At 44.6% G+C, this 14,137-nt stretch overlaps 1 protein-coding gene across 1 annotated transcript in view; it reads left to right on the top strand.

The window, feature by feature from the left end:
* The window catches only part of CDH13 (cadherin 13), a 2,391,456-nt gene that overhangs the window by 722,593 nt on the left and 1,654,726 nt on the right, over positions 1-14,137 (top strand). The gene's annotated exons all lie outside the window — the stretch shown is intronic.

A 14,137-nucleotide genomic window follows, 5' to 3' on the forward strand; every position in this document is an offset into this window, starting at 1 on the left:
GTCTCAGTTCTCGGTGTATTTTTGCCAAGTAGGTAACCGATGTGCTGTGTGATCAGGCGGGGATTTGTGGCAATTGTTCTGGGCACTTGTTGTTGACAGTCACGATTCTCTCCCCCTTCCTCGCACAAAAATCCTTCGCGGAGCAGAAAACACCAATAAAGTAAAAGTGTTGTCCCATTCAAGTATGGACTGCGCATCCGCAGCAACATCCGATCCAGACTTCATGCGGGGCAGTCAGAGGGTCTTCCATGTAGCGACCCCCTTAACACTTGCGGGAGGTGCCTTCCTTGCGTGCTTGCCACAGACACGTTATGTTTTCCCAAGAAGCCTGCTCCAGAAAAGAAGACTAGGCGGCACTCGAGGTTCGTGATGTCAGCCTTTTATTGTTAAACCATGGGCATGACGCGTTTCGGGGTTTACTTCTTTTTTCAAATGCCCCCCTGGTTCAGTTCGCCGCTGTTGCTCACAGTCCCCCTCATTTTGAATTGTGTCCTTCCCACTTTCTCAAGTAGTGTGGGTGGCCTGGAAAACACGGCCTGGATCCGCCTCTGGTTCAACAAGTGGACAACATTTCCCAGCATGCAGCGTCCATCACACGCTGGCGGCGGTCTCAGTTCTCGGTGTATTTTTGCCAAGTAGGTAACCGATGTGCTGTGTGATCAGGCGGGGATTTGTGGCAATTGTTCTGGGCACTTGTTGTTGACAGTCACGATTCTCTCCCCCTTCCTCGCACAAAAATCCTTCGCGGAGCAGAAAACACCAATAAAGTAAAAGTGTTGTCCCATTCAAGTATGGACTGCGCATCCGCAGCAACATCCGATCCAGACTTCATGCGGGGCAGTCAGAGGGTCTTCCATGTAGCGACCCCCTTAACACTTGCGGGAGGTGCCTTCCTTGCGTGCTTGCCACAGACACGTTATGTGTTCCCAAGAAGTCTGCTCCAGAAAGGAAGACTGGGCGGCACTCGAGGTTCGTGATGTCAGCCTTTTATTGTTAAACCATGGGCATGACGCGTTTCGGGGTTTACTTCCTTTTTCAAATGCCCCCCTGGTTCAGTTCGCCGCTGTTGCTCACAGTCCCCCTCATTTTGAATTGTGTCCTTCCCACTTTCTCAAGTAGTGTGGGTGGCCTGGAAAACAGGGCCTGGATCCACCTCTGGTTCCACAAGTGGACAACATTTCCCAGCATGCAGCGTCCATCACACGCTGGCAGCGGTCTCAGTTCTCGGTGTATTTTTGCCAAGTAGGTAACCGATGTGCTGTGTGATCAGGCGGGGATTTGTGGCAATTGTTCCGGGCACTTGTTGTTGACAGTCACGATTCTCTCCCCCTTCCTCGCACAAAAATCCTTCGCGGAGCAGAAAACACCAATAAAGTAAAAGTGTTGTCCCATTCAAGTATGGACTGCGCATCTGCAGCAACATCCGATCCAGACTTCATGCGGGGCAGTCAGAGGGTCTTCCATGTAGCGACCCCCTTAACACTTGCGGGAGGTGCCTTCCTTGCGTGCTTGCCACAGACACGTTATGTTCTCCCAAGAAGTCTGCTCCAGAAAAGAAGACTAGGCGGCACTCGAGGTTCGTGATGTCAGCCTTTTATTGTTAAACCATGGGCATGACGCGTTTCGGGGTTTACTTCCTTTTTCAAATACCCCCCTGGTTCAGTTCGCCGCTGTTGCTCACAGTCCCCCTCATTTTGAATTGTGTCCTTCCCACTTTCTCAAGTAGTGTGGGTGGCCTGGAAAACACGGCCTGGATCCGCCTCTGATTCCACAAGTGGACAACATTTCCCAGCATGCAGCGTCCATCACACGCTGGCGGCGGTCTCAGTTCTCGGTGTATTTTTGCCAAGTAGGTAACCGATGTGCTGTGTGATCAGGCGGGGATTTGTGGCAATTGTTCTGGGCACTTGTTGTTGACAGTCACGATTCTCTCCCCCTTCCTCGCACAAAAATCCTTCGCGGAGCAGAAAACACCAATAAAGTAAAAGTGTTGTCCCATTCAAGTATGGACTGCGCATCCGCAGCAACATCCGATCCAGACTTCATGCGGGGCAGTCAGAGGGTCTTCCATGTAGCGACCCCCTTAACACTTGCGGGAGGTGCCTTCCTTGCGTGCTTGCCACAGACACGTTATGTTTTCCCAAGAAGTCTGCTCCAGAAAAGAAGACTAGGCGACACTCGAGGTTCGTGATGTCAGCCTTTTATTGTTAAACCATGGGCATGACGCGTTTCGGGGTTTACTTCCTTTTTCAAATGCCCCCCTGGTTCAGGTCGCCGCTGTTGCTCACAGTCCCCCTCATTTTGAATTGTGTCCTTCCCACTTTCTCAAGTAGTGTGGGTGGCCTGGAAAACACGGCCTGGATCCGCCTCTGGTTCCACAAGTGGACAACATTTCCCAGCATGCAGCGTCCATCACACGCTGGCGGCGGTCTCAGTTCTCGGTGTATTTTTGCCAAGTAGGTAACCGATGTGCTGTGTGATCAGGCGGGGATTTGTGGCAATTGTTCTGGGCACTTGTTGTTGACAGTCACGATTCTCTCCCCCTTCCTCGCACAAAAATCCTTCGCGGAGCAGAAAACACCAATAAAGTAAAAGTGTTGTCCCATTCAAGTATGGACTGCGCATCCGCAGCAACATCCGATCCAGACTTCATGCGGGGCAGTCAGAGGGTCTTCCATGTAGCGACCCCCTTAACACTTGCGGGAGGTGCCTTCCTTGCGTGCTTGCCACAGACACGTTATGTTTTCCCAAGAAGTCTGCTCCAGAAAAGAAGACTAGGCGGCACTCGAGGTTCGTGATGTCAGCCTTTTATTGTTAAACCATGGGCATGACGCGTTTCGGGGTTTACTTCCTTTTTTAAATGCCCCCCTGGTTCAGTTCGCCGCTGTTGCTCACAGTCCCCCTCATTTTGAATTGTGTCCTTCCCACTTTCTCAAGTAGTGTGGGTGGCCAGGAAAACACGGCCTGGATCCGCCTCTGGTTCCACAAGTGGACAACATTTCCCAGCATGCAGCGTCCATCACACACTGGCAGCGGTCTCAGTTCTCGATGTATTTTTTCCAAGTAGGTAACCGATGTGCTGTGTGATCAGGCGGGGATTTGTGGCAATTGTTCTGGGCACTTGTTGTTGACAGTCATGATTCTCTCCCCCTTCCTCGCACAAAAATCCTTCGCGGAGCAGAAAACACCAATAAAGTAAAAGTGTTGTCCCATTCAAGTATGGACTGCGCATCCGCAGCAACATCCGATCCAGACTTCATGCGGGGCAGTCAGAGGGTCTTCCATGTAGCGACCCCCTTAACACTTGCGGGAGGTGCCTTCCTTGCGTGCTTGCCACAGACACGTTATGTTTTCCCAAGAAGTCTGCTCCAGAAAAGAAGACTAGGCGGCACTCGAGGTTCGTGATGTCAGCCTTTTATTGTTAAACCATGGGCATGACGCATTTCGGGGTTTACTTCCTTTTTCAAATGCCCCCCTGGTGCAGTTCGCCGCTGTTGCTCACAGTCCCCCTCATTTTGAATTGTGTCCTTCCCACTTTCTCAAGTAGTGTGGGTGGCCTGGAAAACACGGCCTGGATCCGCCTCTGGTTCCACAAGTGGACAACATTTCCCAGCATGCAGCGTCCATCACACGCTGGCGGCGGTCTCAGTTCTCAGTGTATTTTTGCCAAGTAGGTAACCGATGTGCTGTGTGATCAGGCGGGGATTTGTGGCAATTGTTCTGGGCACTTGTTGTTGACAGTCACGATTCTCTCCCCCTTCCTCGCACAAAAATCCTTCGCGGAGCAGAAAACACCAATAAATAATATATATATAGGCTAGGTGCTTATATATGTATATATATATATGTGCATTTATGCACAGCAAATTCTCACTCAGTTATTGGTGAAAGGTGGAGCCACTTCAGATAAGCGATGGTTTAAGCAATCGTTTTTTATTTTGTTATTGAGGTAGACAGCAAGATAGAGCATTTCAGCCACATCGAAGTCTTGATCACATGATCTCAGGTCCACCTTGTTGCACTTTAAACAATGTCCACTCAGTGAAACCACAATTCACATAGTGAAAAGACTGTCCATCTGTACATATCAATTATAATTGAAAATGAAAAACAGCATTTCTTGCTATTTATATACTTTAGAAATATGGCATATTTAAATTAAAAGAAAGGACCAATTTTTACAGTGGATCAGTCAAAAGGAAATATGGCGGATGTGTAAACAAAATAACAGAATTACATGGCTAAAAGTAGCCAGAATAATACTGTGTTCATATCCACTTGATCAGGCATTCAGCATCTAATTGATATTGATTGTTTCAAGGGAAATGTACCCCAATGAATCCAAATTGACATTAATGTTTTACCAAACCATTAGACTCTGGGACCATGGATAGCATTTTATCATTTAATTCAACATTCAGCTGATCAATGATTTCCAGGGTTAAGTATCCATTTGAAAACCCACAGACAGTTAATCAAATTTAATTCTAACATATTTTGATTGCAATTAGTCCAACAATTAAAATGGGTCAGCAATTCAGCACACTATTGTAAAGAGAAAATATCCCCTACTTATGTGAAACACTGTCAGTAGCCCTTGTGCTTTTGTTGATCTCACCAAATAGAGAAAAAGGTTCAGGGCTACCTAGTACACCTCTCTTGTGGAGATTTACTGTCTAGAATGTGGCTAATTTCAGATCTTGCGCACACTGCCTCAAGAGCCTGTAAAAGAGTACATTCATAATGATATTATTATACAGAGAGAAACATTTTAATGCAATGGTCAAAGCTTGACTGACAAACAATGGCCTCAGAACCTGTCTCACTGGAATTGTTGATGTCATGCCTCCCATGATTTCTCAGTATCACATCATAAACTCCCTTCAGCACAATTAATGGAACCCCAAAATAGGAAAAGGTACCACACTGTATTCAAACGGGGGCTTGCCTCTAAACCTATTTTAAAGAGAAGAGTGCAGCTCAACATAGGCATTCATTCCCACCGAGGTGAAGCAATACGCCTGTAGAAAAATTAAGATTTAATCCTGCCTGATGCTGCCAATCTGTTCCCATCTCTTGAGTGTTTAGGTATTTGTGGACTAACATGTCTTTTAAAGACACATTATTTGGGTGGGTCATTGTAGGGGTTCTCCCAATTTTTTCTCTCAAAATGTTATCCTATGCCAAGATGTTTCATCTGTTTTTCAAAATCTTCCTAAGTTTCACTGCCTGGCTAGTGTATTTGGTTTTGAACTGAATAGGTTCATTGTCTTATTGTTATTTGGTAGGGGAAGGGCGGAACAAATCTTCCTCTCTTCTGATCGTTTCTGTCCATCTGCTAGCTTGTTGCAGTGCCCTACGTGGGTAGTTTCTGGCTGTTTATCCTTTAAGAATGTTACCCTTTATTCTTAGGTAACTTTGTTCAGTGCTGCAGTTCCTATATGTTAGGAGATATTCGCTGTAGAGAAAATTCCATTTAAAACTTGATGGCTGAGAACTCAATGAATGTAAAATTGCATTACCTGCTGTCTGTTCTCTAAACAGTTCCATGTTCAGGACCACATCTACAACGGTCAGTCCTATGTCCAAAAAATCATTGGTGCTTTGGCTGTACTGCATGGTAAACTTTAAGTTCATATTATTTTTGTTTAAGTCTAATGCAAAAGTGTTCAATTCAGTTTAATTACCATTCAAAATAAATAAAACATGGATGTACCTCATCCAAACACTGATCTTCTCTGTCCAGTGTGCCAGGCCGCTGCCCTAGAGAACCGGTTCCACTCACCAGCCCATCACCAAATTGGCGTAGCTGGGGGTGAAGCAGGTGACCATTGCAGACCCCTAATTCTGTTTAAATAGTTCATTCATAAACATAAATATGTTTTCAGAAAGGCAGATCTCCATCATCTTAAGGATCATAAGTGTGTGCTCCAAAAAATGTATAGTTGTGGCCCATAGGAAATATTTACAGGCATTCTGGCCATCAGTGTGTCTGATACACATGTAGAGTCTCCCTACATCCAGCCATACCATCCAAATGTGCTACCCCAATGGAGATCTTGTACTGTTTGTAGGAAATCTTTTGTATCTTTCACATAAGAATTTAGGCTAGTTACAAAGGGATATAAAAAGTGGTCAATATAAATTCAGGCGTTTTTTTGATGAGACTATACGGCGTCCCGGTGGATTATCCAGGCTTTTGTGATTTTGGGGAAGCAAATATAGGGTGGGAGTGGTACGTGTGTTATTCTCGAGGAATTGTAATCAATCAATCAATCAGAGTACTTCTAAAGCACGCTTCTTACCCGTGAGGGTCTCAAGGCGCTGAGGAGAGGGGGTGCTGCTACTGCTCGAAGATCCACGTCTTGAGGAGTCTTCTGAAGGCGAGTAGGTCTTGGGTCTGCCGTAGTTGGGTAGGGAGGGTGTTCCAGGTCTTGGTGGCGAGGTAGGAGAAGGATCTGCCGCCGGAGGTTGTTCGTTAGATGCGGGGGACATCGGCGAGGGTGACGCTGGCGGAGCGGAGCTGGCGGGTTGGGGTGTAGAAGTTGAGTCTGCTGTTCAGGTAGTCTGGTCCGGCGTTGTGGAGTGCTTTGTGTGCGTGAGTGAGGAGCTTGAAGGTGATCCTCTTGTGGACGGGGAGCCAGTGTAGGTCTTTCAGGTGGGGGTGATGTGGCTGCGGCGGGGGACGTTAACGATCAGTCAGGCGGAGGCGTTTTGCATGCGTTGTAGTCGTCGTAGGTGTTTGTTGGGATTCCTGCATAGAGTGCTTTGCCGTAGTCCAGTCTGCTGCCGACGAGGGCCTGTGTCACCGTTCTTCTTGTTTCGGTCGGGATCCACTTGTAGATCCTGCGGAGCATGTGGAGGGTATTGTAGCAGGAGAAGGAGACGGCGTTGACCTGTTTAGACTTGGAGAGGGATGAGTCAAGGATGAATCCTAGGTTGTGTGCATGGTCGGTGGGTGTCGGTGCTGCTCCCAGTGTGGTCGGCCACCAGTATTCGTCCCAGGCTGAGGGGGTGGGTCCAAGGATGAGTAATTCATCCCAGTTCAATGGTTGTTGTACCAACCTTGCAGTATGTCTCAATATATCAATTGTAAATCCTTAAATACATTTTGTCAACCTTGGTGTAGCGTGCAGTGTTGCTTAGTTGTCTGTGTGCCTCCCTAACATGTTCATCAGGACTACGTTCCCTCCCTTATCAGAAGAGTTTATCACTAGCTTTTGGTCATTTTCTAAAACAGTTACTGCTTTCAAGTGATCTTCTTAATGGTATCTCTATTTGTGATCTCCTCACATAGTTTAAGAATAATATTGCAACTGCTTCACAAAATACATCTATGTTATCCCTCGGTATTTAAGGGACATATTTGAATGGTGGTTTGAAACTTGTCTCACTAGTGGCCCCTGTGTACCATAAAAGGGGGGTACATTCATTACAAACAAAGGATCACATGGGTCACAAGGCTCAGTTGGTGTGGTATCCTCACCAGACTCACTCACTCAAATCATAAAAAACATGTAATGTCTCAATTTCCTCAATTAGAAGTTCGACTTTTGCCTTCCTTGGCAGATCAATGTCTGCACAGGCCTTCTTAGATTTTTCAAGGCATTCACCCTATATAGTTTAAGCTTTTGAGCAAACTTATAAAATCAAATGATATCTGTGCATAATCAGATGGTATATCCGGGTGAAAGGAAAGCCCCAAACTAAGAACTTGCCCCTCTTTTTCTGTGTTCCCTTTGAGAAAGTTTAATTACCGTAAGCTGTGATGTTGGTTCCTCCATTATAGTTTCTTTTGTCCATGGCCACGTATTCCCATGCCAGTGTTCTTATCTTTTCCTATGTTCACTTTGTCTTTGGTTTTGGACCTTATGCCTCTGCCCTTGCCTCTATGTATGCCTTTGTAGGACTGTTTATTGTTACGTTTTATCAGCCGGTACTCCTTGGAAAAAGACATCCTATCTGTTTGTATGGCAAGTGGACCCTCATTTGAATCAAGATCAGAGCTCAAGTCAGTACTCAATTCTCCATTTTCTTTTTCAATTGCTCGTGTCTAATCTTCCACCAATTCCATCCTGGCTTTATTGAATTTCCTAGCGAACACTGGGATACATCCTGATAGGTAGTCAAATTCAGTATGATGGAACTTTTGTAGCTTCCTTCCTTTTACTTTATTTTCATAGATTTTGATTCTGTCATCCACCAGTTTCAGGGTACTCGTTAACCACTCTTGGTCCGGCTCTCCTTTGAATTAATCTATTAAGGCTTGGATTTGCTCAACCAGAATTTTTAGTGTGACTTTTAAGCACACATTAGTTATAACAACCCATTCGTTTAGAATGTGTGGGTTAGGATTTAATAAGGTTGTGAATATGAAGATTCATAAGCCACATGGACTACGTTCGACCTCAAGGTAATTCTGCAATAAGGTGGCTTCCCACCAAAGGCTGACTTCCTTGTGGTGGAGCCTTTCCAAAAGGTTCCCTTTTGGTTTTACACTGGTTGTACTCCCATGTGGGTCCGATGCGCTTTGGTTGGTTTCAATGCCACTCCTGCCCGACTTGAAAATTAGATGGGCTGAAGCTTCCCAAGCTTTCAAAAAGTCCTCTGCCATGATTAATACTGCAATATGCTTAATCTGCGTTGTGGTTAGCGCTGTAGTGCACCCTGGCTGTTCAATAGTTCGACCTATGTCTCTCATGTCACCGTGGTCTAATCACAGGATTCCTGATACCGCGAGCCCTTGCAGTGTGAGGAGTCGACTTTTTTAGATAACAAATACATATGTATTCATATATATGTATATGCATATACATGTATTTAGATATATGAATGTCTGTAAATATGTGTATATGGGTGTGTATATCTATGTATGTGTATGTATATATATATATATTCAGCTTTAAAAGCTAGAGTTATTTCAAGTACCTGTCACTCGTGCCCTATGGTAGCTATAACTTGCACCCTTGCCGTGCCCAGTTTTCTCATCAATAATTTAACTGCAAATGATACAGAGATATTATCAATGATGTGATAAAAGTTGTCATGAGTGAAGTAATGTCTTGGGTAGCTAGTAGTGCATGGCAAGGGAGTGAGTTACCTTAGGACATGTTATAGTTACTTGAAATAACTCTAAGTGTAAAAGCTGAATTTCTATGGTTTTAAGTGTTTAAAATTTGAACCCAACTATAACGTCCCTGTAACCTTTGGTTTATTAATGAATTTCTAAGGTTTTGTTTATTCTATTTCCTAACAATAAGGTCCCTGAAACCTTTGTTTTTATTCAGTGAATTTTTACTGTTTTTTCATGGCATTGTGCTACCCCCACCCAAGTTTGCTGTTCCTGCCCCCCTCCTCCTTGCTACCCATTGCCCAAGTCTATTTCCCTGCTACCTCATACCAGCCTTGTGTGGCCGTTGTTCTGTCACTGCCCTTCCCAGCTGCCATAAACAGTAAGCTTGCTGCCCCTGATGCCAACCTTTTCTCCATTGTCTGTGTGTATGCCATTGTTGTCTCTCTGTGGCACTCCATGGTTGCGCTTCCAGTGCCCATCCCGCATTCCCTCCATGGTCAGCTTGTTGCTCCTGTCCTGCCCCATGCCCTCTGTTTTCCATATGCAAGCCTCTATCCCCTGCCTCCTGCCTTGTCTGGTCCATTGTCATGCTCCTGCCCCATTCCTCCTGCCCTTCGTGGTCTGTTATGCTACAACTGTCCCTATTGTCTGTCTGTTACAGTCAGTTTGCTGCCCTTGCCTCTTTCCCCTCTTCTCTCTGTTGTCCATGTGCATGGCCATCTCCCCTTCCTGTAGCTTTCCATGGTCCGTTCTGCTGCACTGCCGTCCTGCTTGCCCTGTGTGGTGTATTGTGCTGCTGCAACCTCTGACACTTTCTCTGAAAGGTCAATTTGTTTCCTCTGACCATCTCCCTCCTGCCCTCTAATATACTAATAAGGGTTCATACTCCATTCCACCTTAGCTCAGTGATCCAATGTACCATACTTGCCAACGTTTTGAACTTGGTAGGAGGGAGACTTTGGGAAAAAACCTGGGGAATTAATAATCCCCCTTGACTCACATTGAAAAAGAAGAGATTTTAGGTAGGAGACAGATAAAATAAAGCCTTTTGGGCTTAAAAACATTGGCAGTGTCATCACTGAATCGGGTCTGTTCTCATGTATGGTTGCACTTCCACTGCCTCTTCCTAATTCCCTAGATGATCTTTTATATTCCCACAGCCTCTCTTGCCTGTCCTGCAGGATTGATTTGCTGCCCTTGACCACCTTTTCTTTGCCTTCCATGGCCTGTTGTGCTGCCACTGCCCCTCCAGCCTGCCCAGCATGGTCTACTTGTTGCCTTTGCACTCTCCTCCTTTCTCTCCATTATCTGAGTTTATGCCCCTGACTTCTGCACAGTATTCTAATGAACAACTAGTTTGCTAACATTCTAAATTTATTACAAAAGTGTGGCACACCTGACATCATCTTGATGTAATCAAAACTAGTATCTAAATAATTTCCTTTTGATATTATAAAAATGAGTGATAGTCTTATTCCCATAGAAATTAGTGTTAGTGATCTAAAAAACAAAAAATGAGGACATATTTTCTGAGTTCTCATATAGCGACGAAGCCCTTTTTAATTATCTTGATGTTTTTGTATCCAGTTGATCACTTGATTACATGTTACATTTAGGGGAGAGAATGCGGCATTACGGCCAGAAATGCAGACTTTGCAACTGGGGAACCAGGTTCAAGTTTTGGCATCACCTCGACGTCCTGTGATTCTGGGCAAACAACTTAATCTCCCCATTCCCAAAATCAAAATGAATGTGTGTAGTGTTCTGATTAGGTTGGCCTTCTAGTCTTTGTTAGAATGTACCTATCCACTGTGTTCTACATCCTTTGCCAACTGTATTCCTATTTAGAATGCTGTTTAAAATGTTAACTGAATTGATGATCTTGCTGGCTGTGTGAGCTGCTGCGCAGCACTTGTTCAATAAATCATCTTACTAACTATCTGCCTACGATTGAATTACTACAAAAAACGTGGCGACGATTCCTGGACAAGTGTCTGCCATCCACGCGTGCATTTATTGGGTAAATACGGCGTTTCTGATGATCGACCATACATCAAGATCAGACGACGAAGAGCGTCCAAAAGAACCAAACCGCCACTCGAGAATACGTCGAGAGGCAAGTGAATGAGAGAATCGGTTCACCGCTCTCAACAGACGACGAAGAGCGCCCAAAAGAACCAAACTGCCACTCGAGAATACGTCGAGAGGCAAGCGGGAGAGGGAATCGGTTCACTGCTCTTACCTCACCGAGTCAAAGAATACAAGATTAAGGTACTGTACCTTTTTGATAGTCTTCACATGTGAAGCAGCAGCAGTCTCTTTTCAGCCTTTTCTGTCGCGTCAGTTGCGCTCCAAGCGTATCTCGGCTACGCAAGTTACGCATTATAATACGCCCAGCCACTGGAGCAAGTGTATGTTTCTACGCAACTGGCGTAGGCAAAGTCCAGAAACGTCACTGGAACGCAAGGCCCTCACGTTGAAACGCGACGTTAGAGGCCATTTTGTGATCATCTCCGTTTTTTTTTTCTCGAAGAGTTTATTGACACAGCACTAACGTACAACGGAAGTTAGCGACTTGCAAAGCTCAAAAGTAAGAGTTTTATTGCAGAATTATCACGCAGAACTGTGCCACGATTTATAATTTACAGTAAGTGAACGTTCACAAGGTGAGTGCAGTTGCCTCAAAAAAAAAATTGACCACGAAGCACAGAAACAAGGCTTTTAAATTTTTTTTTCTCTTCACAAAACGAAGAAACAAGTGTGTTCTATCCCAGTTATGGTAATTGATTGAGTCATTGTCGACAGTATACATCAACTTTGGTTTGCTCCTACGCTCATCCTACTAATTGACTGTGTATCTATCCACCGCTTTTCATCGCCCATATAAACATGAGCTTACAAGCTGTTTCTCCCCCTCCACCTTTTCTTGATCTTCCGGGTGAACCTCCTATCACCTGGAAAAAATGGTTTGACGCTTTCACCACGTACTTAGGGGCGGTTGGTGCGTCCAGATACAGGGCAGAAAGAAAAAAATACCTACTGCTGAACAGTTTAGGATTTGAAGGACGTTCAATTTTCAAGCATTTGCCCCCCTTGGTACAGTCTCCTGGAGAAGAAGATTTGGATGAGTACAGCCAAACAGTGAAACTGCTTGAACTACGTTTTGACATCAAACCTAGTATAGTTGTAGTAAGACACAAGTTTTTCAAGTCAGAACAAAAACAAGGGGAAAAGGTGGAGGATTTTATTTCTACACTTAGAGTATTGAGTGCAGAGTGCGAGTTCGAAAATTTTAAGGACCAAATGATAAGAGACCAGTATATTTGCAAATGTTTGGATAAAAATATTCAACAGAAGTTACTCTCACTTGATAATCCCTCTCTAGAGGAGACTGTGCGAGTAGCAAAAAGCATCGAATTCTCTAAAGTTTCTGTTAAGGAATTAGATATAAGATCTTCCTCTTCCAGTGTTAAAGATGAAACTGTGGTCAGTGTTGTAAAGGTTGTTGACAATAAGATGGGGACAGTAAGTCGTGCTGACAACAAATTTTTCAAACAAACGAACATATGTTTTAAATGTGGGAATTTTCCTCATTCAAAGTCTGGTCGTCCTTGTCCGGCCAGGAGTGTCACATGTAGGCTTTGTGGCAAGGTGGGACATTTTGCTAAAGTATGCCAAAATGTAAAAAGAAATTCTTCTTTCCCTCAATCTGGTAAACAATGGAACATTAATTATAACCCCACTTCAGTTGCATATGTATCTGATCTCTCTCAAGATGATTCTAATATTCAAGATGATCTGAGAGACATGGTAGCAGTGGTTAGCATTGAAGATCCTGAGTCAGAATGTGTAGATCCTTATTCTGATTTTGGTATCGGAGACAAAATAGTTTGTCTGTTAGTTGATTCTGGAGCCCGAATAACTATGCTGACCCAGGAACTTTTCGAAGAAGTTTGGGGTAATCGCAAACTCTATCCTCCAGACAGACTACCTTTAAATTATGAAGGCAGGAAAATTGAACTTTTGGGATATTTTGAAGATTCCATAGAATTTAGGGGGAGGAAAATCTTTGGCAAAGTGTATGTCTCAGTCAAAGGCTTGAACATCCTTGGGTGGTTCCACCAAGGGTTGTTTAAGATGGTTCTCCGCCCTGGAACCAAGGATCCCATTTCCATTGCTGTTGTTCAATCTGAGGACTGTCCTACCACAAATGATCTCCCTTCCTACCAAGATGTTGATTTTGTCTGCACTTTAGCCAAAGAGTTTCCTGGGGTTTTTAGCAATAAGTTGGGGGAAGTGAAAGGATTTATGCACACTATCCGTGTTTAAGACAATGCTATCCCAATTAAACACAAACTAAGAAATGTCCCATTCAGTGTGCGGGAGCAACTCGAGTCAGAACTTCATGATCTCTGTAGCAGGGGGATAATTGAACCCATTGAATCCTCTCTATGGCTTTCTCCCCTTGTAGTTGCTAAGAAGACGACTGGGGAGCTTCGTGTCTGCGTTGACTTACGCAGCCTAAACAGAAACATTTGGGTCGATTCGTTTCCCCTGCCTAAGATCCCCGACATGTTGTCACTTATTGATGGTTCCAAGTGTTTCAGCAAGCTGGATCTAGCATCCGCATATCACCAGGTGGTCCTCGATCCTGCTTCCAGGCATTTTACTGCTTTCGTATCCCCAATAGGTTCTTTTCAATATTGCCGCATGCCATTTGGGTTGGCCTCTGCGGCAGCAGTCTTTCAGAGGATCATGACAAATATCTTGAAGAACATCAAGGGCGTGGTCGTTTTTCAAGATGATGTGCTTATTCATGGTAAGAGTTGTGATGACCATGATAAGACTTTGAAAGAGGTTTTGGAAGCTCTAAGTAATGCAGGTGTTGTTTTAAAGAAAGAGAAGTGCATTTTTAGAGCGCCCAAGGTGGAGTATCTTGGACACGTGCTATCCGAGAAGGGGGTAGAACCCAGACCTGGCCTTGTTAAAGCTATTGTCGACAGCCCTGCACCCAGAGACAAGGCTGGTTTGAAATCGTTCATTGGACTGTGTGAGTTCTATGCT

This window comes from Lissotriton helveticus, chromosome 12, assembly GCF_964261635.1.
Source record: "Lissotriton helveticus chromosome 12, aLisHel1.1, whole genome shotgun sequence".
NCBI lineage: Eukaryota > Metazoa > Chordata > Amphibia > Caudata > Salamandridae > Lissotriton > Lissotriton helveticus.